This window comes from Acipenser ruthenus, chromosome 24 (assembly GCF_902713425.1).
Source record: "Acipenser ruthenus chromosome 24, fAciRut3.2 maternal haplotype, whole genome shotgun sequence".
Lineage (NCBI taxonomy): Eukaryota > Metazoa > Chordata > Actinopteri > Acipenseriformes > Acipenseridae > Acipenser > Acipenser ruthenus.
In genome coordinates this window covers 10,248,539-10,275,180 of record NC_081212.1, presented here as the reverse complement: position 1 = coordinate 10,275,180, position 26,642 = coordinate 10,248,539, and the positions used below count along the sequence as shown (strand labels likewise).

Sequence of the window (26,642 nt, the reverse complement as noted above, 5' to 3'; positions counted from 1 at the left end):
ACACTGCAGCCTCACAATGCAACAGAGTCCACTTTTTTATTCCGATTATATATGAACTGAAGTGTAGACCGTCATTGCTTTGGTGCACATAGGAGTGATGGGATACCAAGATGCAAATCTATCTGTCTCGCTCTCTTGCATCTAACATAAGCAAACGTTATTTTTTTTTTATATAATGGTCACTAGTTATAAGTCTCCCCATCCTACAATGTGGGGTTTCATTTTTCAATCCTTTTATCTGACAATTACCTCCACAAGTAAATAAATGAATTCGCATACAGGGAGTTGAACCCTGGTCACCTGGGTGAAAAAACGGGAAGCGTAACCACTAGATCATATGGGAAATCACTGCTTCTTGTTTGCTACCCGAAGCCAGCAGAGAAATGTGCAGGTCATTTTTTTACACTGCTGCCATCGAAAGGGCAAAACAATGAATCGAACCTGGATTGCTCATTTTAGACCGCTCCAAATGATTTGTTTAATGCAGTGTATTTTTCTTTTGCGATGTTTTGATTACTCCCCCCGTGACTTTCATTCTGATTTGGGCACCCCCTTTCGTGCACGGATTTGAAAAGCATAAACTTTAACTGCAATATTTGTACCTGTGATTCTGTAGGTATATGAATAAACTGACATCTGTCGAAACTCGGGATATAACCCGGGAAATTTAGATATTCAACCTAACGATCGCCCTCCTGAGCTTTGTCGGCATGAATGACATAGTTGATCAAACTCTTCTTTGTTCTACGAGAACCAGCAACATTTTGTGAGACCAGATAGTCGTCTTGTTCTGTACAGACCTGCGAATTCATGGAATTTGAAAACATTCCGCATTTTAACATGCATTTTAAGAAGAAGAGTCAGAGTATCAACATTGTCGTTTCTGTGAGTCAAGCAGCAGTCGAAGCCAAAACGTTGCAGAGTGCATTCTCACTCCGTTTAATATACAGTCAGACTTGCATTGACAATGCACCATGCACACTACAAATACATCGTTCTGGTCTGGGTGGCTGTTTACCTGGGGAGAATAAATACATACAGTGAAAAAAAGATGCCGTGCTGTGTTTCCACCCGGTTTCGAACCGGGGACCGTTCGCGTGTGAGGCGAAAGTGATAACCACTACACTATGGAAACATGTTGCTTAATAAACGATCCGTGTGTTGCGCTCTAAGCATACAGTGCCGATTACCCATTTTGGATCCTGCAGTGCAAGGCAGTCTTCACTTAAAGCCCAGCTGAATGTAACAATGTACATGTGAAAGTTTCCATAGTGTAGTGGTTATCACGTTCGCCTAACACGCGAAAGGTCCCCGGTTCGAAACCGGGTGGAAACATGTGCTTGTTCGTTTTTTTGTTGCGGTCTCCGCTCTCTGTGAGTCCAGCAGCTGACTGTGTCAAAAAGTTGCACTGAGAATTGATTGATTTATTTTATTTTATTAATGGGTGTTTCATTCGAGAAGCAGCTGTATCAGAGTGGCGCAGCGGAAGCGTGCTGAGCCTTATAACCCAGAGGTCGACGGAGCGAAACCGTCTTCTGTTAGCCTTTTTTTCTTCTGTTGGCAAAGTAGTTGTTTTTAAAAGATGAACTCTAGTCAAAAGATATTGTATTATTTTTGCAACTACAGTCTGAATACTAAAATTGCCTTTGAAGAGAAGTTACATAATGTGCATGATATATCTGGGAGAAAGGAAAGCAATAGAACGGAGAGTTCCCATGACCTCCATGCATGGCTGTTTTCATGATATATTCATGTGCGTAAATTGTTTGGTAGGTTAACTCCCCAACCCCAAAACAGATTTCCATGTTTCTTTTTCGTGTGTCACCACAACTTTAATGCTACTGCAAAAAAGCCAGATATCTATTAACATGGCTGGGGAGGCAAATTGATGTTTAGCTCTTTTAGTATTTGTCTAGAAGGTTTTCTCCGTGTCGAATGCCCCGTGTTTTGTAAAATGAAAGATGACGCGTTGTTAGCGTGCGCGTTCCGAATGCCTGCCAGCTGCATAGTAATATAATTGACACAACAGGAGAAACGGCCCCTAACCTTGTAAATACACTTGTATGTTATAAAGAGTAAAAAGATCAACTCAAATGTTGTGCCCAATCAGTAGAATACAAAACCAAACCCAGAATGTCAAAGCGTCAACATTTGTTCTGTTCTTTCAACTACATGATAGCAGACTCTGTGAGACTGTCAAAAATTGCCAGCGGCGACTATATTTCAAATCACCACGGCGGGGTATTGGTTAAAGTTTTCAACTAGCAATAATCACGCCTCGGACAAACCTCATGGGCTATGATACTGCCACTGCGCAAAGCTACAGAACTTGGGATAACTAAATGCTACCCCCTACAGCAAAGACATTTGACTTGCCGGTGGGCAAGTTACTGCGATATAATACAGTACAGTTAAATGATCCCTCAAACGTAGAGGTTTATGTTATCGACACTGCAGCCTCACAATGCAACAGAGTCCACTTTTTTATTCCGATTATATATGAACTGAAGTGTAGACCGTCATTGCTTTGGTGCACATAGGAGTGATGGGATACCAAGATGCAAATCTATCTGTCTCGCTCTCTTGCATCTAACATAAGCAAACGTTATTTATTTTTTTTATATAATGGTCACTAGTTATAAGTCTCCCCATCCTACAATGTGGGGTTTCATTTTTCAATCCTTTTATCTGACAATTACCTCCACAAGTAAATAAATGAATTCGCATACAGGGAGTTGAACCCTGGTCACCTGGGTGAAAAAACGGGAATCGTAACCACTAGATCATATGGGAAATCGCTGCTTCTTGTTTGCTACCCGAAGCCAGCAGAGAAATGTGCAGGTCATTTTTTTACACTGCTGCCATCGAAAGGGCAAAACAATGAATCGAACCTGGATTGCTCATTTTAGACCGCTCCAAATGATTTGTTTAATGCAGTGTATTTTTCTTTTGCGATGTTTTGATTACTCCCCCCGTGACTTTCATTCTGATTTGGGCACCCCCTTTCGTGCACGGATTTGAAAAGCATAAACTTTAACTGCAATATTTGTACCTGTGATTCTGTAGGTATATGAATAAACTGACATCTGTCGAAACTCGGGATATAACCCGGGAAATTTAGATATTCAACCTAACGATCGCCCTCCTGAGCTTTGTCGGCATGAATGACATAGTTGATCAAACTCTTCTTTGTTCTACGAGAACCAGCAACATTTTGTGAGACCAGATAGTCGTCTTGTTCTGTACAGACCTGCGAATTCATGGAATTTGAAAACATTCCGCATTTTAACATGCATTTTAAGAAGAAGAGTCAGAGTATCAACATTGTCGTTTCTGTGAGTCAAGCAGCAGTCGAAGCCAAAACGTTGCAGAGTGCATTCTCACTCCGTTTAATATACAGTCAGACTTGCATTGACAATGCACCATGCACACTACAAATACATCGTTCTGGTCTGGGTGGCTGTTTACCTGGGGAGAATAAATACATACAGTGAAAAAAAGATGCCGTGCTGTGTTTCCACCCGGTTTCGAACCGGGGACCTTTCGCGTGTGAGGCGAACGTGATAACCACTACACTATGGAAACATGTTGCTTAACAAACGATCCGTGTGTTGCGCTCTAAGCATACAGTGCCGATTACCCATTTTGGATCCTGCAGTGCAAGGCAGTCTTCACTTAAAGCCCAGCTGAATGTAACAATGTACATGTGAAAGTTTCCATAGTGTAGTGGTTATCACGTTCGCCTAACACGCGAAAGGTCCCCGGTTCGAAACCGGGTGGAAACATGTGCTTGTTCGTTTTTTTGTTGCGGTCTTCTCCGCTCTCTGTGAGTCCAGCAGCAGACTGCGTCAAAAAGTTGCACTGAGAATTGATTGATTTATTTTATTTTATTAATGGGTGTTTCATTCGAGAAGCAGCTGTATCAGAGTGGCGCAGCGGAAGCGTGCTGAGCCTTATAACCCAGAGGTCGACGGAGCGAAACCGTCTTCTGTTAGCCTTTTTTTTCTTCTGTTGGCAAAGTAGTTGTTTTTAAAAGATGAACTCTAGTCAAAAGATATTGTATTATTTTTGCAACTACAGTCTGAATACTAAAATTGCCTTTGAAGAGAAGTTACATAATGTGCATGATATATCTGGGAGAAAGGAAAGCAATAGAACGGAGAGTTCCCATGACCTCCATGCATGGCTGTTTTCATGATATATTCATGTGCGTAAATTGTTTGGTAGGTTAACTCCCCAACCCCAAAACAGATTTCCATGTTTCTTTTTCGTGTGTCACCACAACTTTAATGCTACTGCAAAAAAGCCAGATATCTACTAACATGGCTGGGGAGGCAAATTGATGTTTAGCTCTTTTAGTATTTGTCTAGAAGGTTTTCTCCGTGTCGAATGCCCCGTGTTTTGTAAAATGAAAGATGACGCGTTGTTAGCGTGCGCGTTCCGAATGCCTGCCAGCTGCATAGTAATATAATTGACACAACAGGAGAAACGGCCCCTAACCTTGTAAATACACTTGTATGTTATAAAGAGTAAAAAGATCAACTCAAATGTTGTGCCCAATCAGTAGAATACAAAACCAAACCCAGAATGTCAAAGCGTCAACATTTGTTCTGTTCTTTCAACTACATGATAGCAGACTCTGTGAGACTGTCAAAAATTGCCAGCGGCGACTATATTTCAAGTCACCACGGCGGGGTATTGGTTAAAGTTTTCAACTAGCAATAATCACGCCTCGGACAAACCTCATGGGCTATGATACTGCCACTGCGCAAAGCTACAGAACTTGGGATAACTAAATGCTACCCCCTACAGCAAAGACATTTGACTTGCCGGTGGGCAAGTTACTGCGATATAATACAGTACAGTTAAATGATCCCTCAAACGTAGAGGTTTATGTTATCGACACTGCAGCCTCACAATGCAACAGAGTCCACTTTTTTATTCCGATTATATATGAACTGAAGTGTAGACCGTCATTGCTTTGGTGCACATAGGAGTGATGGGATACCAAGATGCAAATCTATCTGTCTCGCTCTCTTGCATCTAACATAAGCAAACGTTATTTATTTTTTTTATATAATGGTCACTAGTTATAAGTCTCCCCATCCTACAATGTGGGGTTTCATTTTTCAATCCTTTTATCTGACAATTACCTCCACAAGTAAATAAATGAATTCGCATACAGGGAGTTGAACCCTGGTCACCTGGGTGAAAAAACGGGAATCGTAACCACTAGATCATATGGGAAATCGCTGCTTCTTGTTTGCTACCCGAAGCCAGCAGAGAAATGTGCAGGTCATTTTTTTACACTGCTGCCATCGAAAGGGCAAAACAATGAATCGAACCTGGATTGCTCATTTTAGACCGCTCCAAATGATTTGTTTAATGCAGTGTATTTTTCTTTTGCGATGTTTTGATTACTCCCCCCGTGACTTTCATTCTGATTTGGGCACCCCCTTTCGTGCACGGATTTGAAAAGCATAAACTTTAACTGCAATATTTGTACCTGTGATTCTGTAGGTATATGAATAAACTGACATCTGTCGAAACTCGGGATATAACCCGGGAAATTTAGATATTCAACCTAACGATCGCCCTCCTGAGCTTTGTCGGCATGAATGACATAGTTGATCAAACTCTTCTTTGTTCTACGAGAACCAGCAACATTTTGTGAGACCAGATAGTCGTCTTGTTCTGTACAGACCTGCGAATTCATGGAATTTGAAAACATTCCGCATTTTAACATGCATTTTAAGAAGAAGAGTCAGAGTATCAACATTGTCGTTTCTGTGAGTCAAGCAGCAGTCGAAGCCAAAACGTTGCAGAGTGCATTCTCACTCCGTTTAATATACAGTCAGACTTGCATTGACAATGCACCATGCACACTACAAATACATCGTTCTGGTCTGGGTGGCTGTTTACCTGGGGAGAATAAATACATACAGTGAAAAAAATATGCCGTGCTGTGTTTCCACCCGGTTTCGAACCGGGGACCTTTCGCGTGTGAGGCGAACGTGATAACCACTACACTATGGAAACATGTTGCTTAACAAACGATCCGTGTGTTGCGCTCTAAGCATACAGTGCCGATTACCCATTTTGGATCCTGCAGTGCAAGGCAGTCTTCACTTAAAGCCCAGCTGAATGTAACAATGTACATGTGAAAGTTTCCATAGTGTAGTGGTTATCACGTTCGCCTAACACGCGAAAGGTCCCCGGTTCGGAACCGGGTGGAAACATGTGCTTGTTCGTTTTTTTGTTGCGGTCTTCTCCGCTCTCTGTGAGTCCAGCAGCAGACTGCGTCAAAAAGTTGCACTGAGAATTGATTGATTTATTTTATTTTATTAATGGGTGTTTCATTCGAGAAGCAGCTGTATCAGAGTGGCGCAGCGGAAGCGTGCTGAGCCTTATAACCCAGAGGTCGACGGAGCGAAACCGTCTTCTGTTAGCCTTTTTTTTCTTCTGTTGGCAAAGTAGTTGTTTTTAAAAGATGAACTCTAGTCAAAAGATATTGTATTATTTTTGCAACTACAGTCTGAATACTAAAATTGCCTTTGAAGAGAAGTTACATAATGTGCATGATATATCTGGGAGAAAGGAAAGCAATAGAACGGAGAGTTCCCATGACCTCCATGCATGGCTGTTTTCATGATATATTCATGTGCGTAAATTGTTTGGTAGGTTAACTCCCCAACCCCAAAACAGATTTCCGTGTTTCTTTTTCGTGTGTCACCACAACTTTAATGCTACTGCAAAAAAGCCAGATATCTATTAACATGGCTGGGGAGGCAAATTGATGTTTAGCTCTTTTAGTATTTGTCTAGAAGGTTTTCTCCGTGTCGAATGCCCCGTGTTTTGTAAAATGAAAGATGACGCGTTGTTAGCGTGCGCGTTCCGAATGCCTGCCAGCTGCATAGTAATATAATTGACACAACAGGAGAAACGGCCCCTAACCTTGTAAATACACTTGTATGTTATAAAGAGTAAAAAGATCAACTCAAATGTTGTGCCCAATCAGTAGAATACAAAACCAAACCCAGAATGTCAAAGCGTCAACATTTGTTCTGTTCTTTCAACTACATGATAGCAGACTCTGTGAGACTGTCAACAATTGCCAGCGGCGACTATATTTCAAGTCACCACGGCGGGGTATTGGTTAAAGTTTTCAACTAGCAATAATCACGCCTCGGACAAACCTCATGGGCTATGATACTGCCACTGCGCAAAGCTACAGAACTTGGGATAACTAAATGCTACCCCCTACAGCAAAGACATTTGACTTGCCGGTGGGCAAGTTACTGCGATATAATACAGTACAGTTAAATGATCCCTCAAACGTAGAGGTTTATGTTATCGACACTGCAGCCTCACAATGCAACAGAGTCCACTTTTTTATTCCGATTATATATGAACTGAAGTGTAGACCGTCATTGCTTTGGTGCACATAGGAGTGATGGGATACCAAGATGCAAATCTATCTGTCTCGCTCTCTTGCATCTAACATAAGCAAACGTTATTTATTTTTTTTATATAATGGTCACTAGTTATAAGTCTCCCCATCCTACAATGTGGGGTTTCATTTTTCAATCCTTTTATCTGACAATTACCTCCACAAGTAAATAAATGAATTCGCATACAGGGAGTTGAACCCTGGTCACCTGGGTGAAAAAACGGGAATCGTAACCACTAGATCATATGGGAAATCGCTGCTTCTTGTTTGCTACCCGAAGCCAGCAGAGAAATGTGCAGGTCATTTTTTTACACTGCTGCCATCGAAAGGGCAAAACAATGAATCGAACCTGGATTGCTCATTTTAGACCGCTCCAAATGATTTGTTTAATGCAGTGTATTTTTCTTTTGCGATGTTTTGATTACTCCCCCCGTGACTTTCATTCTGATTTGGGCACCCCCTTTCGTGCACGGATTTGAAAAGCATAAACTTTAACTGCAATATTTGTACCTGTGATTCTGTAGGTATATGAATAAACTGACATCTGTCGAAACTCGGGATATAACCCGGGAAATTTAGATATTCAACCTAACGATCGCCCTCCTGAGCTTTGTCGGCATGAATGACATAGTTGATCAAACTCTTCTTTGTTCTACGAGAACCAGCAACATTTTGTGAGACCAGATAGTCGTCTTGTTCTGTACAGACCTGCGAATTCATGGAATTTGAAAACATTCCGCATTTTAACATGCATTTTAAGAAGAAGAGTCAGAGTATCAACATTGTCGTTTCTGTGAGTCAAGCAGCAGTCGAAGCCAAAACGTTGCAGAGTGCATTCTCACTCCGTTTAATATACAGTCAGACTTGCATTGACAATGCACCATGCACACTACAAATACATCGTTCTGGTCTGGGTGGCTGTTTACCTGGGGAGAATAAATACATACAGTGAAAAAAAGATGCCGTGCTGTGTTTCCACCCGGTTTCGAACCGGGGACCTTTCGCGTGTGAGGCGAACGTGATAACCACTACACTATGGAAACATGTTGCTTAACAAACGATCCGTGTGTTGCGCTCTAAGCATACAGTGCCGATTACCCATTTTGGATATAATACAGTACAGTTAAATGATCCCTCAAACGTAGAGGTTTATGTTATCGACACTGCAGCCTCACAATGCAACAGAGTCCACTTTTTTATTCCGATTATATATGAACTGAAGTGTAGACCGTCATTGCTTTGGTGCACATAGGAGTGATGGGATACCAAGATGCAAATCTATCTGTCTCGCTCTCTTGCATCTAACATAAGCAAACGTTATTTTTTTTTTATATAATGGTCACTAGTTATAAGTCTCCCCATCCTACAATGTGGGGTTTCATTTTTCAATCCTTTTATCTGACAATTACCTCCACAAGTAAATAAATGAATTCGCATACAGGGAGTTGAACCCTGGTCACCTGGGTGAAAAAACGGGAATCGTAACCACTAGATCATATGGGAAATCGCTGCTTCTTGTTTGCTACCCGAAGCCAGCAGAGAAATGTGCAGGTCATTTTTTTACACTGCTGCCATCGAAAGGGCAAAACAATGAATCGAACCTGGATTGCTCATTTTAGACCGCTCCAAATGATTTGTTTAATGCAGTGTATTTTTCTTTTGCGATGTTTTGATTACTCCCCCCGTGACTTTCATTCTGATTTGGGCACCCCCTTTCGTGCACGGATTTGAAAAGCATAAACTTTAACTGCAATATTTGTACCTGTGATTCTGTAGGTATATGAATAAACTGACATCTGTCGAAACTCGGGATATAACCCGGGAAATTTAGATATTCAACCTAACGATCGCCCTCCTGAGCTTTGTCGGCATGAATGACATAGTTGATCAAACTCTTCTTTGTTCTACGAGAACCAGCAACATTTTGTGAGACCAGATAGTCGTGTTGTTCTGTACAGACCTGCGAATTCATGGAATTTGAAAACATTCCGCATTTTAAAATGCATTTTAAGAAGAAGAGTCAGAGTATCAACATTGTCGTTTCTGTGAGTCAAGCAACAGTCGAAGCCAAAACGTTGCAGAGTGCATTCTCACTCCGTTTAATATACAGTCAGACTTGCATTGACAATGCACCATGCACACTACAAATACATCGTTCTGGTCTGGGTGGCTGTTTACCTGGGGAGAATAAATACATACAGTGAAAAAAATATGCCGTGCTGTGTTTCCACCCGGTTTCGAACCGGGGACCTTTCGCGTGTGAGGCGAACGTGATAACCACTACACTATGGAAACATGTTGCTTATTAAATGATCCGTGTGTTGCGCTCTAAGCATACAGTGCCGATTACCCATTTTGGATCCTGCAGTGCAAGGCAGTCTTCACTTAAAGCCCAGCTGAATGTAACAATGTACATGTGAAAGTTTCCATAGTGTAGTGGTTATCTCTTCGCCTAACACGCGAAAGGTCCCCGGTTCGAAACCGGGTGGAAACATGTGCTTGTTCGTTTTTTTTGTTGCGGTCTTCTCCGCTCTCTGTGAGTCCAGCAGCAGACTGCGTCAAAAAGTTGCACTGAGAATTGATTGATTTATTTTATTTTATTAATGGGTGTTTCATTCGAGAAGCAGCTGTATCAGAGTGGCGCAGCGGAAGCGTGCTGAGCCTTATAACCCAGAGGTCGACGGAGCGAAACCGTCTTCTGTTAGCCTTTTTTTCTTCTGTTGGCAAAGTAGTTGTTTTTAAAAGATGAACTCTAGTCAAAAGATATTGTATTATTTTTGCAACTACAGTCTGAATACTAAAATTGCCTTTGAAGAGAAGTTACATAATGTGCATGATATATCTGGGAGAAAGGAAAGCAATAGAACGGAGAGTTCCCATGACCTCCATGCATGGCTGTTTTCATGATATATTCATGTGCGTAAATTGTTTGGTAGGTTAACTCCACAACCCCAAAACAGATTTCCATGTTTCTTTTTCGTGTGTCACCACAATTTTAATGCTACTGCAAAAAAGCCAGATATCTACTAACATGGCTGGGGAGGCAAATTGATGTTTAGCTCTTTTAGTATTTGTCTAGAAGGTTTTCTCCGTGTCGAATGCCCCGTGTTTTGTAAAATGAAAGATGACGCGTTGTTAGCGTGCGCGTTCCGAATGCCTGCCAGCTGCATAGTAATATAATTGACACAACAGGAGAAACGGCCCCTAACCTTGTAAATACACTTGTATGTTATAAACAGTAAAAAGATCAACTCAAATGTTGTGCCCAATCAGTAGAATACAAAACCAAACCCAGAATGTCAAAGCGTCAACATTTGTTCTGTTCTTTCAACTACATGATAGCAGACTCTGTGAGACTGTCAAAAATTGCCAGCGGCGACTATATTTCAAGTCACCACAGCGGGGTATTGGTTAAAGTTTTCAACTAGCAATAATCACGCCTCGGACAAACCTCATGGGCTATGATACTGCCACTGCGCAAAGCTACAGAACTTGGGATAACTAAATGCTACCCCCTACAGCAAAGACATTTGACTTGCCGGTGGGCAAGTTACTGCGATATAATACAGTACAGTTAAATGATCCCTCAAACGTAGAGGTTTATGTTATCGACACTGCAGCCTCACAATGCAACAGAGTCCACTTTTTTATTCCGATTATATATGAACTGAAGTGTAGACCGTCATTGCTTTGGTGCACATAGGAGTGATGGGATACCAAGATGCAAATCTATCTGTCTCGCTCTCTTGCATCTAACATAAGCAAACGTTATTTATTTTTTTTATATAATGGTCACTAGTTATAAGTCTCCCCATCCTACAATGTGGGGTTTCATTTTTCAATCCTTTTATCTCACAATTACCTCCACAAGTAAATAAATGAATTCGCATACAGGGAGTTGAACCCTGGTCACCTGGGTGAAAAAACGGGAATCGTAACCACTAGATCATATGGGAAATCACTGCTTCTTGTTTGCTACCCGAAGCCAGCAGAGAAATGTGCAGGTCATTTTTTTACACTGCTGCCATCGAAAGGGCAAAACAATGAATCGAACCTGGATTGCTCATTTTAGACCGCTCCAAATGATTTGTTTAATGCAGTGTATTTTTCTTTTGCGATGTTTTGATTACTCCCCTCTTGACTTTTATTCTGATTTGGGCACCCCCTTTCGTGCACGGATTTGAAAAGCATAAACTTTAACTGCAATATTTGTACCTGTGATTCTGTAGGTATATGAATAAACTGACATCTGTCGAAACTCGGGATATAACCCGGGAAATTTAGATATTCAACCTAACGATCGCCCTCCTGAGCTTTGTCGGCATGAATGACATAGTTGATCAAACTCTTCTTTGTTCTACGAGAACCAGCAACATTTTGTGAGACCAGATAGTCGTCTTGTTCTGTACAGACCTGCGAATTCATGGAATTTGAAAACATTCCGCATTTTAACATGCATTTTAAGAAGAAGAGTCAGAGTATCAACATTGTCGTTTCTGTGAGTCAAGCAGCAGTCGAAGCCAAAACGTTGCAGAGTGCATTCTCACTCCGTTTAATATACAGTCAGACTTGCATTGACAATGCACCATGCACACTACAAATACATCGTTCTGGTTGGGTGGCTGTTTACCTGGGGAGAATAAATACATACAGTGAAAAAAATATGCCGTGCTGTGTTTCCACCCGGTTTCGAACCGGGGACCTTTCGCGTGTGAGGCGAACGTGATAACCACTACACTATGGAAACATGTTGCTTATTAAACGATCCGTGTGTTGCGCTCTAAGCATACAGTGCCGATTACCCATTTTGGATATAATACAGTACAGTTAAATGATCCCTCAAACGTAGAGGTTTATGTTATCGACACTGCAGCCTCACAATGCAACAGAGTCCACTTTTTTATTCCGATTATATATGAACTGAAGTGTAGACCGTCATTGCTTTGGTGCACATAGGAGTGATGGGATACCAAGATGCAAATCTATCTGTCTCGCTCTCTTGCATCTAACATAAGCAAACGTTATTTATTTTTTTTATATAATGGTCACTAGTTATAAGTCTCCCCATCCTACAATGTGGGGTTTCATTTTTCAATCCTTTTATCTGACAATTACCTCCACAAGTAAATAAATGAATTCGCATACAGGGAGTTGAACCCTGGTCACCTGGGTGAAAAAACGGGAATCGTAACCACTAGATCATATGGGAAATCGCTGCTTCTTGTTTGCTACCCGAAGCCAGCAGAGAAATGTGCAGGTCATTTTTTTACACTGCTGCCATCGAAAGGGCAAAACAATGAATCGAACCTGGATTGCTCATTTTAGACCGCTCCAAATGATTTGTTTAATGCAGTGTATTTTTCTTTTGCGATGTTTTGATTACTCCCCCCGTGACTTTCATTCTGATTTGGGCACCCCCTTTCGTGCACGGATTTGAAAAGCATAAACTTTAACTGCAATATTTGTACCTGTGATTCTGTAGGTATATGAATAAACTGACATCTGTCGAAACTCGGGATATAACCCGGGAAATTTAGATATTCAACCTAACGATCGCCCTCCTGAGCTTTGTCGGCATGAATGACATAGTTGATCAAACTCTTCTTTGTTCTACGAGAACCAGCAACATTTTGTGAGACCAGATAGTCGTCTTGTTCTGTACAGACCTGCGAATTCATGGAATTTGAAAACATTCCGCATTTTAACATGCATTTTAAGAAGAAGAGTCAGAGTATCAACATTGTCGTTTCTGTGAGTCAAGCAGCAGTCGAAGCCAAAACGTTGCAGAGTGCATTCTCACTCCGTTTAATATACAGTCAGACTTGCATTGACAATGCACCATGCACACTACAAATACATCGTTCTGGTCTGGGTGGCTGTTTACCTGGGGAGAATAAATACATACAGTGAAAAAAAGATGCCGTGCTGTGTTTCCACCCGGTTTCGAACCGGGGACCTTTCGCGTGTGAGGCGAACGTGATAACCACTACACTATGGAAACATGTTGCTTAACAAACGATCCGTGTGTTGCGCTCTAAGCATACAGTGCCGATTACCCATTTTGGATCCTGCAGTGCAAGGCAGTCTTCACTTAAAGCCCAGCTGAATGTAACAATGTACATGTGAAAGTTTCCATAGTGTAGTGGTTATCTCTTCGCCTAACACGCGAAAGGTCCCCGGTTCGAAACCGGGTGGAAACATGTGCTTGTTCGTTTTTTTTGTTGCGGTCTTCTCCGCTCTCTGTGAGTCCAGCAGCAGACTGCGTCAAAAAGTTGCACTGAGAATTGATTGATTTATTTTATTTTATTAATGGGTGTTTCATTCGAGAAGCAGCTGTATCAGAGTGGCGCAGCGGAAGCGTGCTGAGCCTTATAACCCAGAGGTCGACGGAGCGAAACCGTCTTCTGTTAGCCTTTTTTTCTTCTGTTGGCAAAGTAGTTGTTTTTAAAAGATGAACTCTAGTCAAAAGATATTGTATTATTTTTGCAACTACAGTCTGAATACTAAAATTGCCTTTGAAGAGAAGTTACATAATGTGCATGATATATCTGGGAGAAAGGAAAGCAATAGAACGGAGAGTTCCCATGACCTCCATGCATGGCTGTTTTCATGATATATTCATGTGCGTAAATTGTTTGGTAGGTTAACTCCCCAACCCCAAAACAGATTTCCATGTTTCTTTTTCGTGTGTCACCACAATTTTAATGCTACTGCAAAAAAGCCAGATATCTACTAACATGGCTGGGGAGGCAAATTGATGTTTAGCTCTTTTAGTATTTGTCTAGAAGGTTTTCTCCGTGTCGAATGCCCCGTGTTTTGTAAAATGAAAGATGACGCGTTGTTAGCGTGCGCGTTCCGAATGCCTGCCAGCTGCATAGTAATATAATTGACACAACAGGAGAAACGGCCCCTAACCTTGTAAATACACTTGTATGTTATAAAGAGTAAAAAGATCAACTCAAATGTTGTGCCCAATCAGTAGAATACAAAACCAAACCCAGAATGTCAAAGCGTCAACATTTGTTCTGTTCTTTCAACTACATGATAGCAGACTCTGTGAGACTGTCAAAAATTGCCAGCGGCGACTATATTTCAAGTCACCACGGCGGGGTATTGGTTAAAGTTTTCAACTAGCAATAATCACGCCTCGGACAAACCTCATGGGCTATGATACTGCCACTGCGCAAAGCTACAGAACTTGGGATAACTAAATGCTACCCCCTACAGCAAAGACATTTGACTTGCCGGTGGGCAAGTTACTGCGATATAATACAGTACAGTTAAATGATCCCTCAAACGTAGAGGTTTATGTTATCGACACTGCAGCCTCACAATGCAACAGAGTCCACTTTTTTATTCCGATTATATATGAACTGAAGTGTAGACCGTCATTGCTTTGGTGCACATAGGAGTGATGGGATACCAAGATGCAAATCTATCTGTCTCGCTCTCTTGCATCTAACATAAGCAAACGTTATTTATTTTTTTATATAATGGTCACTAGTTATAAGTCTCCCCATCCTACAATGTGGGGTTTCATTTTTCAATCCTTTTATCTGACAATTACCTCCACAAGTAAATAAATGAATTCGCATACAGGGAGTTGAACCCTGGTCACCTGGGTGAAAAAACGGGAATCGTAACCACTAGATCATATGGGAAATCGCTGCTTCTTGTTTGCTACCCGAAGCCAGCAGAGAAATGTGCAGGTCATTTTTTTACACTGCTGCCATCGAAAGGGCAAAACAATGAATCGAACCTGGATTGCTCATTTTAGACCGCTCCAAATGATTTGTTTAATGCAGTGTATTTTTCTTTTGCGATGTTTTGATTACTCCCCCCGTGACTTTCATTCTGATTTGGGCACCCCCTTTCGTGCACGGATTTGAAAAGCATAAACTTTAACTGCAATATTTGTACCTGTGATTCTGTAGGTATATGAATAAACTGACATCTGTCGAAACTCGGGATATAACCCGGGAAATTTAGATATTCAACCTAACGATCGCCCTCCTGAGCTTTGTCGGCATGAATGACATAGTTGATCAAACTCTTCTTTGTTCTACGAGAACCAGCAACATTTTGTGAGACCAGATAGTCGTCTTGTTCTGTACAGACCTGCGAATTCATGGAATTTGAAAACATTCCGCATTTTAACATGCATTTTAAGAAGAAGAGTCAGAGTATCAACATTGTCGTTTCTGTGAGTCAAGCAGCAGTCGAAGCCAAAACGTTGCAGAGTGCATTCTCACTCCGTTTAATATACAGTCAGACTTGCATTGACAATGCACCATGCACACTACAAATACATCGTTCTGGTCTGGGTGGCTGTTTACCTGGGGAGAATAAATACATACAGTGAAAAAAAGATGCCGTGCTGTGTTTCCACCCGGTTTCGAACCGGGGACCTTTCGCGTGTGAGGCGAACGTGATAACCACTACACTATGGAAACATGTTGCTTAACAAACGATCCGTGTGTTGCGCTCTAAGCATACAGTGCCGATTACCCATTTTGGATCCTGCAGTGCAAGGCAGTCTTCACTTAAAGCCCAGCTGAATGTAACAATGTACATGTGAAAGTTTCCATAGTGTAGTGGTTATCACGTTCGCCTAACACGCGAAAGGTCCCCGGTTCGAAACCGGGTGGAAACATGTGCTTGTTCGTTTTTTTGTTGCGGTCTTCTCCGCTCTCTGTGAGTCCAGCAGCAGACTGCGTCAAAAAGTTGCACTGAGAATTGATTGATTTATTTTATTTTATTAATGGGTGTTTCATTCGAGAAGCAGCTGTATCAGAGTGGCGCAGCGGAAGCGTGCTGAGCCTTATAACCCAGAGGTCGACGGAGCGAAACCGTCTTCTGTTAGCCTTTTTTTTCTTCTGTTGGCAAAGTAGTTGTTTTTAAAAGATGAACTCTAGTCAAAAGATATTGTATTATTTTTGCAACTACAGTCTGAATACTAAAATTGCCTTTGAAGAGAAGTTACATAATGTGCATGATATATCTGGGAGAAAGGAAAGCAATAGAACGGAGAGTTCCCATGACCTCTATGCATGGCTGTTTTCATGATATATTCATGTGCGTAAATTGTTTGGTAGGTTAACTCCCCAACCCCAAAACAGATTTCCATGTTTCTTTTTCGTGTGTCACCACAACTTTAATGCTACTGCAAAAAAGCCAGATATCTATTAACATGGCTGGGGAGGCAAATTGATGTTTAGCTCTTTTAGTATTTGTCTAGAAGGTTTTCTCCGTGTCGAATGCCCCGTGTTTTGTAAAATGAAAGATGACGCGTTGTTAGCGTGCGCGTTCCGAATGCCTGCCAGCTGCATAGTAATATAATTGACACAACAGGAGAAACGGCCCCTAACCTTGTAAATACACTTGTATGTTATAAAGAGTAAAAAGATCAACTCAAATGTTGTGCCCAATCAGTAGAATACAAAACCAAACCCAGAATGTCAAAGCGTCAACATTTGTTCTGTTCTTTCAACTACATGATAGCAGACTCTGTGAGACTGTCAAAAATTGCCAGCGGCGACTATATTTCAAGTCACCACGGCGGGGTATTGGTTAAAGTTTTCAACTAGCAATAATCACGCCTCGGACAAACCTCATGGGCTATGATACTGCCACTGCGCAAAGCTACAGAACTTGGGATAACTAAATGCTACCCCCTACAGCAAAGACATTTGACTTGCCGGTGGGCAAGTTACTGCGATATAATACAGTACAGTTAAATGATCCCTCAAACGTAGAGGTTTATGTTATCGACACTGCAGCCTCACAATGCAACAGAGTCCACTTTTTTATTCCGATTATATATGAACTGAAGTGTAGACCGTCATTGCTTTGGTGCACATAGGAGTGATGGGATACCAAGATGCAAATCTATCTGTCTCGCTCTCTTGCATCTAACATAAGCAAACGTTATTTATTTTTTTTATATAATGGTCACTAGTTATAAGTCTCCCCATCCTACAATGTGGGGTTTCATTTTTCAATCCTTTTATCTGACAATTACCTCCACAAGTAAATAAATGAATTCGCATACAGGGAGTTGAACCCTGGTCACCTGGGTGAAAAAACGGGAATCGTAACCACTAGATCATATGGGAAATCACTGCTTCTTGTTTGCTACCCGAAGCCAGCAGAGAAATGTGCAGGTCATTTTTTTACACTGCTGCCATCGAAAGGGCAAAACAATGAATCGAACCTGGATTGCTCATTTTAGACCGCTCCAAATGATTTGTTTAATGCAGTGTATTTTTCTTTTGCGATGTTTTGATTACTCCCCCCGTGACTTTCATTCTGATTTGGGCACCCCCTTTCGTGCACGGATTTGAAAAGCATAAACTTTAACTGCAATATTTGTACCTGTGATTCTGTAGGTATATGAATAAACTGACATCTGTCGAAACTCGGGATATAACCCGGGAAATTTAGATATTCAACCTAACGATCGCCCTCCTGAGCTTTGTCGGCATGAATGACATAGTTGATCAAACTCTTCTTTGTTCTACGAGAACCAGCAACATTTTGTGAGACCAGATAGTCGTCTTGTTCTGTACAGACCTGCGAATTCATGGAATTTGAAAACATTCCGCATTTTAACATGCATTTTAAGAAGAAGAGTCAGAGTATCAACATTGTCGTTTCTGTGAGTCAAGCAGCAGTCGAAGCCAAAACGTTGCAGAGTGCATTCTCACTCCGTTTAATATACAGTCAGACTTGCATTGACAATGCACCATGCACACTACAAATACATCGTTCTGGTCTGGGTGGCTGTTTACCTGGGGAGAATAAATACATACAGTGAAAAAAATATGCCGTGCTGTGTTTCCACCCGGTTTCGAACCGGGGACCTTTCGCGTGTGAGGCGAACGTGATAACCACTACACTATGGAAACATGTTGCTTAACAAACGATCCGTGTGTTGCGCTCTAAGCATACAGTGCCGATTACCCATTTTGGATCCTGCAGTGCAAGGCAGTCTTCACTTAAAGCCCAGCTGAATGTAACAATGTACATGTGAAAGTTTCCATAGTGTAGTGGTTATCACGTTCGCCTAACACGCGAAAGGTCCCCGGTTCGGAACCGGGTGGAAACATGTGCTTGTTCGTTTTTTTGTTGCGGTCTTCTCCGCTCTCTGTGAGTCCAGCAGCAGACTGCGTCAAAAAGTTGCACTGAGAATTGATTGATTTATTTTATTTTATTAATGGGTGTTTCATTCGAGAAGCAGCTGTATCAGAGTGGCGCAGCGGAAGCGTGCTGAGCCTTATAACCCAGAGGTCGACGGAGCGAAACCGTCTTCTGTTAGCCTTTTTTTTCTTCTGTTGGCAAAGTAGTTGTTTTTAAAAGATGAACTCTAGTCAAAAGATATTGTATTATTTTTGCAACTACAGTCTGAATACTAAAATTGCCTTTGAAGAGAAGTTACATAATGTGCATGATATATCTGGGAGAAAGGAAAGCAATAGAACGGAGAGTTCCCATGACCTCCATGCATGGCTGTTTTCATGATATATTCATGTGCGTAAATTGTTTGGTAGGTTAACTCCCCAACCCCAAAACAGATTTCCGTGTTTCTTTTTCGTGTGTCACCACAACTTTAATGCTACTGCAAAAAAGCCAGATATCTATTAACATGGCTGGGGAGGCAAATTGATGTTTAGCTCTTTTAGTATTTGTCTAGAAGGTTTTCTCCGTGTCGAATGCCCCGTGTTTTGTAAAATGAAAGATGACGCGTTGTTAGCGTGCGCGTTCCGAATGCCTGCCAGCTGCATAGTAATATAATTGACACAACAGGAGAAACGGCCCCTAACCTTGTAAATACACTTGTATGTTATAAAGAGTAAAAAGATCAACTCAAATGTTGTGCCCAATCAGTAGAATACAAAACCAAACCCAGAATGTCAAAGCGTCAACATTTGTTCTGTTCTTTCAACTACATGATAGCAGACTCTGTGAGACTGTCAAAAATTGCCAGCGGCGACTATATTTCAAGTCACCACGGCGGGGTATTGGTTAAAGTTTTCAACTAGCAATAATCACGCCTCGGACAAACCTCATGGGCTATGATACTGCCACTGCGCAAAGCTACAGAACTTGGGATAACTAAATGCTACCCCCTACAGCAAAGACATTTGACTTGCCGGTGGGCAAGTTACTGCGATATAATACAGTACAGTTAAATGATCCCTCAAACGTAGAGGTTTATGTTATCGACACTGCAGCCTCACAATGCAACAGAGTCCACTTTTTTATTCCGATTATATATGAACTGAAGTGTAGACCGTCATTGCTTTGGTGCACATAGGAGTGATGGGATACCAAGATGCAAATCTATCTGTCTCGCTCTCTTGCATCTAACATAAGCAAACGTTATTTATTTTTTTTATATAATGGTCACTAGTTATAAGTCTCCCCATCCTACAATGTGGGGTTTCATTTTTCAATCCTTTTATCTGACAATTACCTCCACAAGTAAATAAATGAATTCGCATACAGGGAGTTGAACCCTGGTCACCTGGGTGAAAAAACGGGAATCGTAACCACTAGATCATATGGGAAATCGCTGCTTCTTGTTTGCTACCCGAAGCCAGCAGAGAAATGTGCAGGTCATTTTTTTACACTGCTGCCATCGAAAGGGCAAAACAATGAATCGAACCTGGATTGCTCATTTTAGACCGCTCCAAATGATTTGTTTAATGCAGTGTATTTTTCTTTTGCGATGTTTTGATTACTCCCCCCGTGACTTTCATTCTGATTTGGGCACCCCCTTTCGTGCACGGATTTGAAAAGCATAAACTTTAACTGCAATATTTGTACCTGTGATTCTGTAGGTATATGAATAAACTGACATCTGTCGAAACTCGGGATATAACCCGGGAAATTTAGATATTCAACCTAACGATCGCCCTCCTGAGCTTTGTCGGCATGAATGACATAGTTGATCAAACTCTTCTTTGTTCTACGAGAACCAGCAACATTTTGTGAGACCAGATAGTCGTCTTGTTCTGTACAGACCTGCGAATTCATGGAATTTGAAAACATTCCGCATTTTAACATGCATTTTAAGAAGAAGAGTCAGAGTATCAACATTGTCGTTTCTGTGAGTCAAGCAGCAGTCGAAGCCAAAACGTTGCAGAGTGCATTCTCACTCCGTTTAATATACAGTCAGACTTGCATTGACAATGCACCATGCACACTACAAATACATCGTTCTGGTCTGGGTGGCTGTTTACCTGGGGAGAATAAATACATACAGTGAAAAAAAGATGCCGTGCTGTGTTTCCACCCGGTTTCGAACCGGGGACCTTTCGCGTGTGAGGCGAACGTGATAACCACTACACTATGGAAACATGTTGCTTAACAAACGATCCGTGTGTTGCGCTCTAAGCATACAGTGCCGATTACCCATTTTGGATATAATACAGTACAGTTAAATGATCCCTCAAACGTAGAGGTTTATGTTATCGACACTGCAGCCTCACAATGCAACAGAGTCCACTTTTTTATTCCGATTATATATGAACTGAAGTGTAGACCGTCATTGCTTTGGTGCACATAGGAGTGATGGGATACCAAGATGCAAATCTATCTGTCTCGCTCTCTTGCATCTAACATAAGCAAACGTTATTTTTTTTTTATATAATGGTCACTAGTTATAAGTCTCCCCATCCTACAATGTGGGGTTTCATTTTTCAATCCTTTTATCTGACAATTACCTCCACAAGTAAATAAATGAATTCGCATACAGGGAGTTGAACCCTGGTCACCTGGGTGAAAAAACGGGAAGCGTAACCACTAGATCATATGGGAAATCACTGCTTCTTGTTTGCTACCCGAAGCCAGCAGAGAAATGTGCAGGTCATTTTTTTACACTGCTGCCATCGAAAGGGCAAAACAATGAATCGAACCTGGATTGCTCATTTTAGACCGCTCCAAATGATTTGTTTAATGCAGTGTATTTTTCTTTTGCGATGTTTTGATTACTCCCCCCGTGACTTTCATTCTGATTTGGGCACCCCCTTTCGTGCACGGATTTGAAAAGCATAAACTTTAACTGCAATATTTGTACCTGTGATTCTGTAGGTATATGAATAAACTGACATCTGTCGAAACTCGGGATATAACCCGGGAAATTTAGATATTCAACCTAACGATCGCCCTCCTGAGCTTTGTCGGCATGAATGACATAGTTGATCAAACTCTTCTTTGTTCTACGAGAACCAGCAACATTTTGTGAGACCAGATAGTCGTCTTGTTCTGTACAGACCTGCGAATTCATGGAATTTGAAAACATTCCGCATTTTAACATGCATTTTAAGAAGAAGAGTCAGAGTATCAACATTGTCGTTTCTGTGAGTCAAGCAGCAGTCGAAGCCAAAACGTTGCAGAGTGCATTCTCACTCCGTTTAATATACAGTCAGACTTGCATTGACAATGCACCATGCACACTACAAATACATCGTTCTGGTCTGGGTGGCTGTTTACCTGGGGAGAATAAATACATACAGTGAAAAAAAGATGCCGTGCTGTGTTTCCACCCGGTTTCGAACCGGGGACCTTTCGCGTGTGAGGCGAACGTGATAACCACTACACTATGGAAACATGTTGCTTAACAAACGATCCGTGTGTTGCGCTCTAAGCATACAGTGCCGATTACCCATTTTGGATATAATACAGTACAGTTAAATGATCCCTCAAACGTAGAGGTTTATGTTATCGACACTGCAGCCTCACAATGCAACAGAGTCCACTTTTTTATTCCGATTATATATGAACTGAAGTGTAGACCGTCATTGCTTTGGTGCACATAGGAGTGATGGGATACCAAGATGCAAATCTATCTGTCTCGCTCTCTTGCATCTAACATAAGCAAACGTTATTTTTTTTTTATATAATGGTCACTAGTTATAAGTCTCCCCATCCTACAATGTGGGGTTTCATTTTTCAATCCTTTTATCTGACAATTACCTCCACAAGTAAATAAATGAATTCGCATACAGGGAGTTGAACCCTGGTCACCTGGGTGAAAAAACGGGAAGCGTAACCACTAGATCATATGGGAAATCACTGCTTCTTGTTTGCTACCCGAAGCCAGCAGAGAAATGTGCAGGTCATTTTTTTACACTGCTGCCATCGAAAGGGCAAAACAATGAATCGAACCTGGATTGCTCATTTTAGACCGCTCCAAATGATTTGTTTAATGCAGTGTATTTTTCTTTTGCGATGTTTTGATTACTCCCCCCGTGACTTTCATTCTGATTTGGGCACCCCCTTTCGTGCACGGATTTGAAAAGCATAAACTTTAACTGCAATATTTGTACCTGTGATTCTGTAGGTATATGAATAAACTGACATCTGTCGAAACTCGGGATATAACCCGGGAAATTTAGATATTCAACCTAACGATCGCCCTCCTGAGCTTTGTCGGCATGAATGACATAGTTGATCAAACTCTTCTTTGTTCTACGAGAACCAGCAACATTTTGTGAGACCAGATAGTCGTCTTGTTCTGTACAGACCTGCGAATTCATGGAATTTGAAAACATTCCGCATTTTAACATGCATTTTAAGAAGAAGAGTCAGAGTATCAACATTGTCGTTTCTGTGAGTCAAGCAGCAGTCGAAGCCAAAACGTTGCAGAGTGCATTCTCACTCCGTTTAATATACAGTCAGACTTGCATTGACAATGCACCATGCACACTACAAATACATCGTTCTGGTCTGGGTGGCTGTTTACCTGGGGAGAATAAATACATACAGTGAAAAAAATATGCCGTGCTGTGTTTCCACCCGGTTTCGAACCGGGGACCGTTCGCGTGTGAGGCGAAAGTGATAACCACTACACTATGGAAACATGTTGCTTAATAAACGATCCGTGTGTTGCGCTCTAAGCATACAGTGCCGATTACCCATTTTGGATCCTGCAGTGCAAGGCAGTCTTCACTTAAAGCCCAGCTGAATGTAACAATGTACATGTGAAAGTTTCCATAGTGTAGTGGTTATCACGTTCGCCTAACACGCGAAAGGTCCCCGGTTCGAAACCGGGTGGAAACATGTGCTTGTTCGTTTTTTTGTTGCGGTCTCCGCTCTCTGTGAGTCCAGCAGCTGACTGTGTCAAAAAGTTGCACTGAGAATTGATTGATTTATTTTATTTTATTAATGGGTGTTTCATTCGAGAAGCAGCTGTATCAGAGTGGCGCAGCGGAAGCGTGCTGAGCCTTATAACCCAGAGGTCGACGGAGCGAAACCGTCTTCTGTTAGCCTTTTTTTCTTCTGTTGGCAAAGTAGTTGTTTTTAAAAGATGAACTCTAGTCAAAAGATATTGTATTATTTTTGCAACTACAGTCTGAATACTAAAATTGCCTTTGAAGAGAAGTTACATAATGTGCATGATATATCTGGGAGAAAGGAAAGCAATAGAACGGAGAGTTCCCATGACCTCCATGCATGGCTGTTTTCATGATATATTCATGTGCGTAAATTGTTTGGTAGGTTAACTCCCCAACCCCAAAACAGATTTCCATGTTTCTTTTTCGTGTGTCACCACAACTTTAATGCTACTGCAAAAAAGCCAGATATCTATTAACATGGCTGGGGAGGCAAATTGATGTTTAGCTCTTTTAGTATTTGTCTAGAAGGTTTTCTCCGTGTCGAATGCCCCGTGTTTTGTAAAATGAAAGATGACGCGTTGTTAGCGTGCGCGTTCCGAATGCCTGCCAGCTGCATAGTAATATAATTGACACAACAGGAGAAACGGCCCCTAACCTTGTAAATACACTTGTATGTTATAAAGAGTAAAAAGATCAACTCAAATGTTGTGCCCAATCAGTAGAATACAAAACCAAACCCAGAATGTCAAAGCGTCAACATTTGTTCTGTTCTTTCAACTACATGATAGCAGACTCTGTGAGACTGTCAAAAATTGCCAGCGGCGACTATATTTCAAATCACCACGGCGGGGTATTGGTTAAAGTTTTCAACTAGCAATAATCACGCCTCGGACAAACCTCATGGGCTATGATACTGCCACTGCGCAAAGCTACAGAACTTGGGATAACTAAATGCTACCCCCTACAGCAAAGACATTTGACTTGCCGGTGGGCAAGTTACTGCGATATAATACAGTACAGTTAAATGATCCCTCAAACGTAGAGGTTTATGTTATCGACACTGCAGCCTCACAATGCAACAGAGTCCACTTTTTTATTCCGATTATATATGAACTGAAGTGTAGACCGTCATTGCTTTGGTGCACATAGGAGTGATGGGATACCAAGATGCAAATCTATCTGTCTCGCTCTCTTGCATCTAACATAAGCAAACGTTATTTATTTTTTTTATATAATGGTCACTAGTTATAAGTCTCCCCATCCTACAATGTGGGGTTTCATTTTTCAATCCTTTTATCTGACAATTACCTCCACAAGTAAATAAATGAATTCGCATACAGGGAGTTGAACCCTGGTCACCTGGGTGAAAAAACGGGAATCGTAACCACTAGATCATATGGGAAATCGCTGCTTCTTGTTTGCTACCCGAAGCCAGCAGAGAAATGTGCAGGTCATTTTTTTACACTGCTGCCATCGAAAGGGCAAAACAATGAATCGAACCTGGATTGCTCATTTTAGACCGCTCCAAATGATTTGTTTAATGCAGTGTATTTTTCTTTTGCGATGTTTTGATTACTCCCCCCGTGACTTTCATTCTGATTTGGGCACCCCCTTTCGTGCACGGATTTGAAAAGCATAAACTTTAACTGCAATATTTGTACCTGTGATTCTGTAGGTATATGAATAAACTGACATCTGTCGAAACTCGGGATATAACCCGGGAAATTTAGATATTCAACCTAACGATCGCCCTCCTGAGCTTTGTCGGCATGAATGACATAGTTGATCAAACTCTTCTTTGTTCTACGAGAACCAGCAACATTTTGTGAGACCAGATAGTCGTCTTGTTCTGTACAGACCTGCGAATTCATGGAATTTGAAAACATTCCGCATTTTAACATGCATTTTAAGAAGAAGAGTCAGAGTATCAACATTGTCGTTTCTGTGAGTCAAGCAGCAGTCGAAGCCAAAACGTTGCAGAGTGCATTCTCACTCCGTTTAATATACAGTCAGACTTGCATTGACAATGCACCATGCACACTACAAATACATCGTTCTGGTCTGGGTGGCTGTTTACCTGGGGAGAATAAATACATACAGTGAAAAAAAGATGCCGTGCTGTGTTTCCACCCGGTTTCGAACCGGGGACCTTTCGCGTGTGAGGCGAACGTGATAACCACTACACTATGGAAACATGTTGCTTAACAAACGATCCGTGTGTTGCGCTCTAAGCATACAGTGCCGATTACCCATTTTGGATCCTGCAGTGCAAGGCAGTCTTCACTTAAAGCCCAGCTGAATGTAACAATGTACATGTGAAAGTTTCCATAGTGTAGTGGTTATCACGTTCGCCTAACACGCGAAAGGTCCCCGGTTCGAAACCGGGTGGAAACATGTGCTTGTTCGTTTTTTTGTTGCGGTCTTCTCCGCTCTCTGTGAGTCCAGCAGCAGACTGCGTCAAAAAGTTGCACTGAGAATTGATTGATTTATTTTATTTTATTAATGGGTGTTTCATTCGAGAAGCAGCTGTATCAGAGTGGCGCAGCGGAAGCGTGCTGAGCCTTATAACCCAGAGGTCGACGGAGCGAAACCGTCTTCTGTTAGCCTTTTTTTTCTTCTGTTGGCAAAGTAGTTGTTTTTAAAAGATGAACTCTAGTCAAAAGATATTGTATTATTTTTGCAACTACAGTCTGAATACTAAAATTGCCTTTGAAGAGAAGTTACATAATGTGCATGATATATCTGGGAGAAAGGAAAGCAATAGAACGGAGAGTTCCCATGACCTCCATGCATGGCTGTTTTCATGATATATTCATGTGCGTAAATTGTTTGGTAGGTTAACTCCCCAACCCCAAAACAGATTTCCATGTTTCTTTTTCGTGTGTCACCACAACTTTAATGCTACTGCAAAAAAGCCAGATATCTACTAACATGGCTGGGGAGGCAAATTGATGTTTAGCTCTTTTAGTATTTGTCTAGAAGGTTTTCTCCGTGTCGAATGCCCCGTGTTTTGTAAAATGAAAGATGACGCGTTGTTAGCGTGCGCGTTCCGAATGCCTGCCAGCTGCATA

At 41.5% G+C, this 26,642-nt stretch overlaps 39 non-coding genes across 39 annotated transcripts; 18 read left to right on the top strand and 21 right to left on the bottom strand.

The window, feature by feature from the left end:
• Window positions 1-1,062: 1,062 nt before the first annotated feature.
• On the bottom strand, window positions 1,063-1,135 carry trnav-cac (transfer RNA valine (anticodon CAC)). Its single transcript has one exon. It is a non-coding gene; the product is annotated as a tRNA-Val (tRNA).
• Window positions 1,136-1,262: 127 nt separating this feature from the next.
• Window positions 1,263-1,335, top strand: trnav-aac (transfer RNA valine (anticodon AAC)). Its single transcript has one exon. It is a non-coding gene; the product is annotated as a tRNA-Val (tRNA).
• Window positions 1,336-1,886: 551 nt separating this feature from the next.
• Window positions 1,887-1,943, top strand: LOC131700864 (U7 small nuclear RNA). Its single transcript, XR_009308673.1, has one exon. It is a non-coding gene; the product is annotated as a U7 small nuclear RNA (small nuclear RNA).
• A 239-nt stretch (window positions 1,944-2,182) lies between these two features.
• Window positions 2,183-2,322, bottom strand: LOC131700776 (U4 spliceosomal RNA). The gene has a single exon (XR_009308585.1). It is a non-coding gene; the product is annotated as a U4 spliceosomal RNA (small nuclear RNA).
• A 1,190-nt stretch (window positions 2,323-3,512) lies between these two features.
• On the bottom strand, window positions 3,513-3,585 carry trnav-cac (transfer RNA valine (anticodon CAC)). Its single transcript has one exon. It is a non-coding gene; the product is annotated as a tRNA-Val (tRNA).
• A 127-nt stretch (window positions 3,586-3,712) lies between these two features.
• trnav-aac (transfer RNA valine (anticodon AAC)) lies at window positions 3,713-3,785 on the top strand. Its single transcript has one exon. It is a non-coding gene; the product is annotated as a tRNA-Val (tRNA).
• A 555-nt stretch (window positions 3,786-4,340) lies between these two features.
• LOC131700863 (U7 small nuclear RNA) lies at window positions 4,341-4,397 on the top strand. The gene has a single exon (XR_009308672.1). It is a non-coding gene; the product is annotated as a U7 small nuclear RNA (small nuclear RNA).
• Window positions 4,398-4,636: 239 nt separating this feature from the next.
• LOC131700664 (U4 spliceosomal RNA) lies at window positions 4,637-4,776 on the bottom strand. The gene has a single exon (XR_009308471.1). It is a non-coding gene; the product is annotated as a U4 spliceosomal RNA (small nuclear RNA).
• Window positions 4,777-5,966: 1,190 nt separating this feature from the next.
• trnav-cac (transfer RNA valine (anticodon CAC)) lies at window positions 5,967-6,039 on the bottom strand. Its single transcript has one exon. It is a non-coding gene; the product is annotated as a tRNA-Val (tRNA).
• Window positions 6,040-6,166: 127 nt separating this feature from the next.
• On the top strand, window positions 6,167-6,239 carry trnav-aac (transfer RNA valine (anticodon AAC)). The gene has a single exon. It is a non-coding gene; the product is annotated as a tRNA-Val (tRNA).
• A 555-nt stretch (window positions 6,240-6,794) lies between these two features.
• Window positions 6,795-6,851, top strand: LOC131700862 (U7 small nuclear RNA). Its single transcript, XR_009308671.1, has one exon. It is a non-coding gene; the product is annotated as a U7 small nuclear RNA (small nuclear RNA).
• A 239-nt stretch (window positions 6,852-7,090) lies between these two features.
• Window positions 7,091-7,230, bottom strand: LOC131700783 (U4 spliceosomal RNA). The gene has a single exon (XR_009308591.1). It is a non-coding gene; the product is annotated as a U4 spliceosomal RNA (small nuclear RNA).
• A 1,190-nt stretch (window positions 7,231-8,420) lies between these two features.
• trnav-cac (transfer RNA valine (anticodon CAC)) lies at window positions 8,421-8,493 on the bottom strand. The gene has a single exon. It is a non-coding gene; the product is annotated as a tRNA-Val (tRNA).
• Window positions 8,494-9,672: 1,179 nt separating this feature from the next.
• trnav-cac (transfer RNA valine (anticodon CAC)) lies at window positions 9,673-9,745 on the bottom strand. Its single transcript has one exon. It is a non-coding gene; the product is annotated as a tRNA-Val (tRNA).
• A 127-nt stretch (window positions 9,746-9,872) lies between these two features.
• On the top strand, window positions 9,873-9,944 carry trnav-aac (transfer RNA valine (anticodon AAC)). The gene has a single exon. It is a non-coding gene; the product is annotated as a tRNA-Val (tRNA).
• A 555-nt stretch (window positions 9,945-10,499) lies between these two features.
• LOC131700861 (U7 small nuclear RNA) lies at window positions 10,500-10,556 on the top strand. Its single transcript, XR_009308670.1, has one exon. It is a non-coding gene; the product is annotated as a U7 small nuclear RNA (small nuclear RNA).
• Window positions 10,557-10,795: 239 nt separating this feature from the next.
• LOC131700779 (U4 spliceosomal RNA) lies at window positions 10,796-10,935 on the bottom strand. Its single transcript, XR_009308588.1, has one exon. It is a non-coding gene; the product is annotated as a U4 spliceosomal RNA (small nuclear RNA).
• A 1,189-nt stretch (window positions 10,936-12,124) lies between these two features.
• trnav-cac (transfer RNA valine (anticodon CAC)) lies at window positions 12,125-12,197 on the bottom strand. Its single transcript has one exon. It is a non-coding gene; the product is annotated as a tRNA-Val (tRNA).
• A 1,181-nt stretch (window positions 12,198-13,378) lies between these two features.
• On the bottom strand, window positions 13,379-13,451 carry trnav-cac (transfer RNA valine (anticodon CAC)). Its single transcript has one exon. It is a non-coding gene; the product is annotated as a tRNA-Val (tRNA).
• A 127-nt stretch (window positions 13,452-13,578) lies between these two features.
• trnav-aac (transfer RNA valine (anticodon AAC)) lies at window positions 13,579-13,650 on the top strand. Its single transcript has one exon. It is a non-coding gene; the product is annotated as a tRNA-Val (tRNA).
• Window positions 13,651-14,205: 555 nt separating this feature from the next.
• LOC131700860 (U7 small nuclear RNA) lies at window positions 14,206-14,262 on the top strand. The gene has a single exon (XR_009308669.1). It is a non-coding gene; the product is annotated as a U7 small nuclear RNA (small nuclear RNA).
• A 239-nt stretch (window positions 14,263-14,501) lies between these two features.
• LOC131700663 (U4 spliceosomal RNA) lies at window positions 14,502-14,641 on the bottom strand. The gene has a single exon (XR_009308470.1). It is a non-coding gene; the product is annotated as a U4 spliceosomal RNA (small nuclear RNA).
• A 1,189-nt stretch (window positions 14,642-15,830) lies between these two features.
• Window positions 15,831-15,903, bottom strand: trnav-cac (transfer RNA valine (anticodon CAC)). The gene has a single exon. It is a non-coding gene; the product is annotated as a tRNA-Val (tRNA).
• Window positions 15,904-16,030: 127 nt separating this feature from the next.
• On the top strand, window positions 16,031-16,103 carry trnav-aac (transfer RNA valine (anticodon AAC)). The gene has a single exon. It is a non-coding gene; the product is annotated as a tRNA-Val (tRNA).
• Window positions 16,104-16,658: 555 nt separating this feature from the next.
• LOC131700859 (U7 small nuclear RNA) lies at window positions 16,659-16,715 on the top strand. The gene has a single exon (XR_009308668.1). It is a non-coding gene; the product is annotated as a U7 small nuclear RNA (small nuclear RNA).
• Window positions 16,716-16,954: 239 nt separating this feature from the next.
• Window positions 16,955-17,094, bottom strand: LOC131700662 (U4 spliceosomal RNA). Its single transcript, XR_009308469.1, has one exon. It is a non-coding gene; the product is annotated as a U4 spliceosomal RNA (small nuclear RNA).
• Window positions 17,095-18,284: 1,190 nt separating this feature from the next.
• Window positions 18,285-18,357, bottom strand: trnav-cac (transfer RNA valine (anticodon CAC)). Its single transcript has one exon. It is a non-coding gene; the product is annotated as a tRNA-Val (tRNA).
• Window positions 18,358-18,484: 127 nt separating this feature from the next.
• Window positions 18,485-18,557, top strand: trnav-aac (transfer RNA valine (anticodon AAC)). Its single transcript has one exon. It is a non-coding gene; the product is annotated as a tRNA-Val (tRNA).
• A 555-nt stretch (window positions 18,558-19,112) lies between these two features.
• On the top strand, window positions 19,113-19,169 carry LOC131700858 (U7 small nuclear RNA). Its single transcript, XR_009308667.1, has one exon. It is a non-coding gene; the product is annotated as a U7 small nuclear RNA (small nuclear RNA).
• A 239-nt stretch (window positions 19,170-19,408) lies between these two features.
• Window positions 19,409-19,548, bottom strand: LOC131700660 (U4 spliceosomal RNA). The gene has a single exon (XR_009308468.1). It is a non-coding gene; the product is annotated as a U4 spliceosomal RNA (small nuclear RNA).
• A 1,190-nt stretch (window positions 19,549-20,738) lies between these two features.
• Window positions 20,739-20,811, bottom strand: trnav-cac (transfer RNA valine (anticodon CAC)). The gene has a single exon. It is a non-coding gene; the product is annotated as a tRNA-Val (tRNA).
• Window positions 20,812-21,990: 1,179 nt separating this feature from the next.
• On the bottom strand, window positions 21,991-22,063 carry trnav-cac (transfer RNA valine (anticodon CAC)). Its single transcript has one exon. It is a non-coding gene; the product is annotated as a tRNA-Val (tRNA).
• A 1,179-nt stretch (window positions 22,064-23,242) lies between these two features.
• trnav-cac (transfer RNA valine (anticodon CAC)) lies at window positions 23,243-23,315 on the bottom strand. Its single transcript has one exon. It is a non-coding gene; the product is annotated as a tRNA-Val (tRNA).
• A 127-nt stretch (window positions 23,316-23,442) lies between these two features.
• On the top strand, window positions 23,443-23,515 carry trnav-aac (transfer RNA valine (anticodon AAC)). Its single transcript has one exon. It is a non-coding gene; the product is annotated as a tRNA-Val (tRNA).
• Window positions 23,516-24,066: 551 nt separating this feature from the next.
• On the top strand, window positions 24,067-24,123 carry LOC131700857 (U7 small nuclear RNA). Its single transcript, XR_009308666.1, has one exon. It is a non-coding gene; the product is annotated as a U7 small nuclear RNA (small nuclear RNA).
• A 239-nt stretch (window positions 24,124-24,362) lies between these two features.
• On the bottom strand, window positions 24,363-24,502 carry LOC131700775 (U4 spliceosomal RNA). The gene has a single exon (XR_009308584.1). It is a non-coding gene; the product is annotated as a U4 spliceosomal RNA (small nuclear RNA).
• A 1,190-nt stretch (window positions 24,503-25,692) lies between these two features.
• trnav-cac (transfer RNA valine (anticodon CAC)) lies at window positions 25,693-25,765 on the bottom strand. Its single transcript has one exon. It is a non-coding gene; the product is annotated as a tRNA-Val (tRNA).
• Window positions 25,766-25,892: 127 nt separating this feature from the next.
• trnav-aac (transfer RNA valine (anticodon AAC)) lies at window positions 25,893-25,965 on the top strand. Its single transcript has one exon. It is a non-coding gene; the product is annotated as a tRNA-Val (tRNA).
• Window positions 25,966-26,520: 555 nt separating this feature from the next.
• Window positions 26,521-26,577, top strand: LOC131700856 (U7 small nuclear RNA). Its single transcript, XR_009308665.1, has one exon. It is a non-coding gene; the product is annotated as a U7 small nuclear RNA (small nuclear RNA).
• The last annotated feature ends 65 nt before the right edge of the window (window positions 26,578-26,642 follow it).